Source organism: Cryptomeria japonica, chromosome 7 (assembly GCF_030272615.1).
Source record: "Cryptomeria japonica chromosome 7, Sugi_1.0, whole genome shotgun sequence".
Taxonomy (NCBI): domain Eukaryota; kingdom Viridiplantae; phylum Streptophyta; class Pinopsida; order Cupressales; family Cupressaceae; genus Cryptomeria; species Cryptomeria japonica.
The window spans coordinates 83,579,111-83,587,202 of NC_081411.1; positions in this window are offsets into that span (position 1 = coordinate 83,579,111).

Sequence of the window (8,092 nt, forward strand, 5' to 3'; positions counted from 1 at the left end):
CGTAATTGCGCCACTGCTGATGCTCATCAATTACAAGGATACATCCACAGTCGCCTCCGCTGCCGCCAGTAGCAGCGCAGGGTCTGTGACAGAGGTGGCGATTCGGAAAGGGCAGGAAGTGGCCGCTAGGGCTTTGGGGTATCTGGGGAGGGATCCGAATCGGGTGAGGAAAATGATGGAAGAGGGGGTTTGTTCTACCTTTGCAAAGGTTCTGAAGGAAGGCCATATGAGGCTGCAGAGCATGGTTGCTAGGCTCTTTCTGAGATACTTTCTGATGAGCCAAGGGCAAACTGGCAAGATCAGTTTACGCACAGTGGTATGATTCGATCTCTGGTTGGGCATTTGGCGTTTGAGAGCCTTCAAGAGGGTAGTAAATTCCTTGTCACTGTTAAGCTCGTTGTGACTATCCATTCTTTGGTTACGACCAGCCTGGCTTCAAAGGTTATAAATGCTCATACCCTAGCTCATCTGTAGGAGGACACTACGGCAGCCCTTGGGCTGCCTTCTTTATCTGGGCTTAATTTAAAGGGGAGATCAGCTTAAGATCCTACCATTAATGATTCTCTCAAGGCTGAAGTCGGTAAGGCTTTGTGGAAGCTCGTCAAGGACAATATAAATACATGTAAGGCCATAACAGAGTCCAAGGCTTTGCTTTGAACCTCTAGCTCAACAGATGTGGAGCAGACAAAACTCATGCTAAAAACATAACTATACTACAGATGACGAGAAATACTATGATAATCTATATACTATTGATATGGGTGTGGCTGCAATAACAGAAATGAAGCCAGGGTCTTTTAGATAATATTAATGAACCATGCTCTTCTAGAAAGCCCTTGAAAAAAAATACAACCTTAGAAAACACTTTCATTAAGCTCTAGAATTTTTTTTCAATAATAATAAGTACCAAAACATTAGAAAGCTATGATAAAAATATTTTATTCCTCACTTTTGATTGGTCATCATACCTTTTTTTTTCAAATCTCTAAATTAAATAAATTAAAACCCCAGCAAAAATATAATGCACCAATCAGAAAAAAGTTAAAAACCTCAAAAAAATACTCAAAAATAATAAATTCTTCCAAACTATAGTAAATGAGATTAAATTTTTTTGACATAGCTTCCAAGAATGAAGTAATTGTAAAAAATTAATTAGATGAAAACATTAGTTTCCTGCCTATATAGGCAGGGACTAATAAGTAGATTGGATATATAAAAATATCATCCTAAAATTACTTATTACATAACGTTAATGTTAATAAATATTTATTTAACATCTAATTCCTAATATCATTGATTTATCATTTTATTTGCTACCTATATAGAAAGTTGTGGCGCGCTTATTTACCCACGGGAAGGGAACAAAGCTGCGTAAATTTACTCATCAGAAATAATGTACGGAAAGATACAGATGCACTCTGAGGTCTACTGAAAGCAGTCCAAGCTCTTTGGATTGAATCTGCGCCTTTCATGTTTGGAAATTGCTGTGACTTTAAGCAGTTACTTACAGTTGAAAATATGAGATTTGATGGAATGCTCGGAAAGAGGTAAGCGAATGGACTTTTTAGCTTTAGCTTTATTTATATTGGAAGAAATTACGTGATTCAGAATTCTGAAATCGTACCGAAGTAATAATTAAAGATGGAGAATATTAAAGACTAAGTTGTGATGGAAATCAAAGAGGTTGTTTTCAAGTAAGTAAGTTGATAATATATAAGAATAAAGTAAAATATGTTAAATAAAAAAATTCTATTTGTTTTAAAAGAAAGAATTTAAATTTTTGGAAGATATCAATGGAAGAAGTATAATTTTTTTATAATTATGTACATTATGAGAAGGAGAGAAGATTGGTTCTATTTATCTATGAAGTAACAACTTTGAATTCAAGTAATTGAGAATATTGTAAGAATAAGTTAGAGCATGGTGAATAAAAAAAAAGATGCTTACATCTTAACTAATGGCCATTTTATGTCAAAGGAAATAACTTTAAATTCATGTGAGTGAGTACATAATATGCAAAAGTAAACTAAAAGAGAAAAGAGAGATTGAAAACGAATGTTGTAGGAGTGATATAGACTTGTAGAGATTGAGATAGTTATGTAAGAAAATAGATATGCTAGAGACTACAAGAGAGAGAAGAAGAAAATGAATGAATGAAAAATAAATTTCAAAAGTATAAAAAGATGCTAGAGGAAGAGGCTGATGAACTATATGGATTCATATTGAGTGAGTTCTATTGGTTTTTATAGTTGATAAGTGTAAACATGCTTATAAATGAAAATGAATATGAAATGATGATGGGACAATAATAGATTATGTGGATGTCTACATGCCATACTAGTGCCCAAATGATTATGGCTTTGAATAATGACACATTAGAAAAAATACATAGGTAATATTGATATGTTTGAAATGAGATAATAGCCTATGATCATAAAATAAGATCTCAGATATCTATTTGAGTATAACATTTGGAATCATAAACTAGGTTCAACTACAATGCTAGTAGGAGAGTTGAAAAATAAGGGGTTTGTGAATCCTTTTCTATTACTATTGATTTGAGATTATGTAATGTATGCAAAGTAACTACTTTGAACGATAGAAAATTAATAAATTTTATTATTAAAATAAAAATAAATAACTAGAAATAATATGGAAATGTGATATATAAAACGAACATCTAGCTACAATATAGTGTAGAATATGTTTGAGTAGGGAGTCAAGGCACCTATTCTAAGGGTGTCTCTGTCAATAGAAGGTTCTAGATTATAGATTGAAATTTTCTATATTTGTCTCCCCAAAAATTAACTGAATAGAGTTAAACATTAGAGTACAACAATTTAGTTTAGGGGTTTCTACTTGTTCAGAACCTAGAATTTTATGTCTAAGTATGCTTTGCGTTCTTGTAACCCTTTTTGTTGTCAAATCTACACCTACATGCACAAAGAAGGGAAAATATTTGTGTTGTATAGGGTCTTGCGTAGGTAAAATCTTGTGTTGGTGTTCCCCCCTCCACAATACCAATGATTGATGAAAAGAGAGTCTATTGTCAAAAGGAATAGAGGCTCAATAATAATTGAAATGCTAAATTGATAAGAATATATCTTAGGATCGATAATTATAGTGATACAATTCTCTTTAGATAGTTCCTCCAAGTTTTGATTCAATAATAAGATAAATCATAACATAATCACTAATGAATTCATACTTGAAAATAGGTTGTCGTATCTTGCTATTCCTTGTAATTTAGGTTCGTATTCAATGATAAAATAAAAATATCACTTGTTTAGATCAAAAATTGCAAGAAACAACACTCTTACACATTTGAATTTGGGTACTAGGGCACTGGGAATTTTAGTCTCCTCAATCAAGCACTATAGGAGGTGGTGAAGGAGTACTGCAAACTAGCACATAGGATTTGGTCTCACTAGTAGCATATGACAATGATATGATAAAGTTTTCCCTATAATTGATTAAAATGACCCATGAAAAGGTAGACTAAAGTAGAGGCCCTAATAGAGTGTGAAATTTTCAAAGGTTACAATTTACTACAATATATTTACTTCCCACTTTAGTGGAAATATGAACATACACTCACCCATGGTAAACTATAGATAGAAAGATAGGGGAGCTGATAGAAAGACATAAAGAGATTGGATGACACTAAATTGAGTGAAGAAGGCTCCCAGGATTGGGATCTTAACTATCCACACAAAGCATTATAATATACACATATACAAAGAAAACAATGGTAGTGTAATGGTGGGAAAATGGTGAGTGATAGATCAAGAGGAAAACTACCCTTTCCCTCAAAGAGAGATGAGAGTTTCACTATTGATTATCCTTCAAGCACTTTTCTCCATTACATTAGGAAAGGGGAGAAGATAATTCACTAGATTCAATCTCTCCACACAAAGATGGTAGATTCAATTATGAATGAATTGGGAATGTTAAGATGATCCCTTCTTCATTTTTTGATTTGGAAAGGAAATTGATTGAATTATGTAGTGCAAAAGTGACAAAAAATCAATTATAGCTTGAGATCTAATTATGGGATGAAGCTATCCACCTGGATTTGGCAGTTAAATGTCAAGACGAAGTTGCCTGCAAATTTGATGAAAAGTTGTCCGGACTGTGGTGGGAATGTACATGGTCCTTCAAAAATTCGCGAAACGAAAAGGGTTTTTCCGCCTCTACAAATGAAGCCCGAATCTGAAAGTATAGCTATGCACCTGCAACCTACACACATAAAAGAGAGGGAAATGTGTTGGGATTGGGGGTTTGCCTTTAGGTCAAACCCCAGTTTTGGAATTAACCAACTAATGAAAGAAAGTACTTGCAAGTAGATGTAAATGAAAGATTGAATTATAAATCACCTCAAGGGAGGTTGTAGTAGCAATGTTGATAGAAATGCTTGTATGGAATCGTATGTTGAAATCAATCTCCTCTTTAATGGTTGAATACTTGACTTGAATGCAACACCTAGCCTTGAAGGGAGACTTGAGAATGCTCAATACTGGAAAAGAATGCTTGAATGCTCTTAATTGCTTATGAACTTATCAAAATTCCACCTATTGAACTTATGCAAATGAGAGAGTGAATGCCCCCTTAAATACATGCTTGAAGGATTTGAATTTCATCATGGGCCGACATCTGGGAGATTTACCGCTCATTGCACAACCAACAATGCATGCTCTAGGAAGGTCCTACCCTAAAATAGGATAGGGACAGGGGTGCCATGCCCTTGTTCTGGGAGGAAAAGGGTAGCACGCCACTAACCTTCTCTTTTCCTTTCTCATTTTACCCTCCATTACTAACCGGTGGATTTATGCTTCTACAGAACTTAGCAATATATCCAACCTCATTACATGCGTAACATGTAACATTGTTCCTTTGAATTGCTTTGCTAAAATCGGTGAAATTGCTTGACCTGCACTAATTAGCCATATGTCAAAATTTTCCACATGCATAGCATTTTACATTCATTCTGCAATCTTCTGTCTTATGACCAAGCTTATTGCATTTAGAACATTTACCAAGAGCAGAATCAAGGTTCTTATTTTCTCTGTTTCTACATTACCTAGCCATGTGATCAAATCTATTGCAAACAAAACATCTACCATTGAATTTATAAGCATTAAATTGTCTTACCAGTGCCTTATAGTTTTTATCTTCATTAGCAGTACCAGAACTTTGTCCTTGCTCAAATCCAAGTCCACTGGAATCTCCAATCTACCTCAGTCTCTTCAATAACTCATCAAGTTTTGCTGAGTTGATCTTGAAGTTTACTTTGTACTCACTTGTAGTAGTTAAATCTTCTCTTAGTATTATCATTTGTCTCTCAAGCTCTTCCTCATTACTTTGGGATTGTACCAAATCAGTTCTCAACATATCATTTTCATGAACCAACCTACCACATTCTTCAAATTTGTTCTTCGGGGATACAACAAGATTTAATTCCTTTTTCTTTCTATCCTCGATCTCTTTAGACATCCTCATAGTTATAACTTGCATTTCATTTTTCATAACCATGTTTTCATGACTCACTTTTTGACAGTGTTCCTTAAGTGCATTTTTCTCTTCATCATCCTAATTTTGCAAAACATCCTTCCTCCTAGCTTGAATAAATGATAGCCTCTCTTGTAGGACAAGAATGAATTCCTTAGCAGAATTTAATTCATCTTGTAGCTTTAAGTTACTTTGGGATTTACTTGTGATCTCATATTTGAAGAAGAAAAAAACTTGAGATATGTTACCTTTTCCTGAAGGACACAAGCCAATGAGATGCAAATGGGTGTTCAATAAACAGTTGGGTCTTGATGGTAGTGTTGAGAAGGAAAATTCATAATTGGTCATGAAGGGGTATTTCCAAGTTGAGGGAATATATTATGATATTATTTTCTCTCCCATTACAAATTTGACATCTATTTGGTTCTTGTTATCACTTGCTACAATTCATGGTTGGGAAACCAAGCAAATGGATGTGAAAACAACATCCCTTAGTGGTGATTTAGAGGAAGATATATATATATATGTGTGTGTGTGTGTGTGTGTGTGTGTGTGTGTGTGTATCACAGTGAGAGAATTTCATGGTGAAAGGTAAAACAAATCTAGTTTGCAAGTTGAAAAAGTATTTGTGTGGTCTGAAAATATCTCCTAGGACCTGGTACCAAAAGTTTGATGCCTATGTGCTGAGTTTGGGATTTTCGAGGTCTAAATCCAATCATTGTGTTTACTTCAAAATTGATAGTAGTGACATTCTCATTATTTCATTATATGTGGATGATATCTTACTCATTGGAATGATTATTTTATTTTTGATTTGAAGTCTTAGTTGTCAGCATATCTTGTGATGAAAGATCTAGGTGTAGTTAGGTACATTTTGGTAACAAAGACTAGAAGAGATAGATAACAAAAAGCTTTGGTTAAGACAAAGTATGTGAATCCAATTTTGGAGAGATCCAACATGAGAACTTGTAGAGGTATAATAGTTCCTATTACATTGTAAACAATGTCATCTATGAAGGATTGTACAAAATATTCATACGCAAGTGATATTGAAAATCTTATGTATGTTATGGACTGTACAAGATTAGAATTCTTAAACAATGAGATTCTTGAGCTGATACATGGCTAATCATTGATGGGTGCATTAGGACGTAGTTAAGAGAGTATTAAAATATTTGAGGGGTACTTCTAAGTATTCCTTATATTATAATGGTTATCTAACTAAATCTTGACATTTTTTGAGTATGTATGGATATGTGGATTTAGATTGGGTAGGTGATATTGACAATAGAAAAAATCCATTAGTGGTTATGTCTATACTATATATGGTAGTACTATTAGCTGGATGAGTTATTAGTAAGATGTAGTAACTCTGTTCACAATATAGGAAGAGTATATGATAGCTACCCATGCTGTAATGAATCTATCTAGCTTAGATACTTGTGTTTATATATTGGGTTTGATGCAAGATTGATTACTATCTATTGTTGCAAATACTTACTAGTTTGTGGAATTTGGTTTCCCACCAATCTTTGACTATATTGAAATTGTGAGAGGGCACTCTCCATTTAGTAATGAAGCTGTTATTCTGATGATAGATGACATTCTTCTCCAAGATGGCTAAATCCACCATGATCGTGCGATTTTTGGCCTTTAGTGTTTGGAGGAGAAGGGCATGCTTTGGCATTTCATTGCGCAAAATGAGGGATGGTATTTCTTTTATTATGAATTTGCCAAGAGAAGGCTTTCGAGGTTGGGTTTGCCTTGAGCCATCGATGATTTAGCACCTTTCTAAATTCTCTGGCTTGACCAACTAATTTGTTGAGATGCCCTATCAAAGGAGGAAAGGAGGGGGGAAACATGCATATTTGGTACCCTCAAGAAATGGCCAGGAGGACTGCACAGAGTAGGGCACTGATGTTGATCTAGGGTTATGATGGGCATTCCTATACCATCTAGATTTTCTGCTTTCCACCACCTGCCAAGATTCATCCCCTTCGCTGGAGGGCTATTTACATTTAGGGGGGGAGAATATAGTGAGCTACATGGTTTGGGCGCTTGGAGAATTTGCCAAAGGCCAAATTCGCAGAGACTGAAATTTCACTTTTTATTCATAAAGACAAAGACCCATTAACAAATTTGAATTAAAATAATTTAGAACTTAACAAACACCCCTTTCATTGATTTTCCTACTCCACAAGTTCCCTGTTACCTTGCTTCAATGTTCCTCTTAGGTCTATGATTGCGGATTTTGAGATTCTTAGGTCTAGGATTTTAGACTCTGAAATTTTGGGGTTTGAAATTTCGAGGCCTATAATTAAGGAGTCTAGGATTCCGGGGTTTGACATTTGTAAAGTGATTTCAAATTTTAGGATTCACATTTTCAGTCTATCATCTGCAAGTTTTGGTATTGTTTTTTCTAGTTTCCTGAAGTCCAAAGTTTTGAAGGATTGGCCTTTTGAGATGAGTCTGAAATTAAAAGAGTTTGAGATTTTTGAGTCCAATATTATGGGATTATGAGAGTTCAAAAGATGGGATTTTAGAGATTGGGATTTTGTGTCGAACTTTCCTATTTTTTAGGATT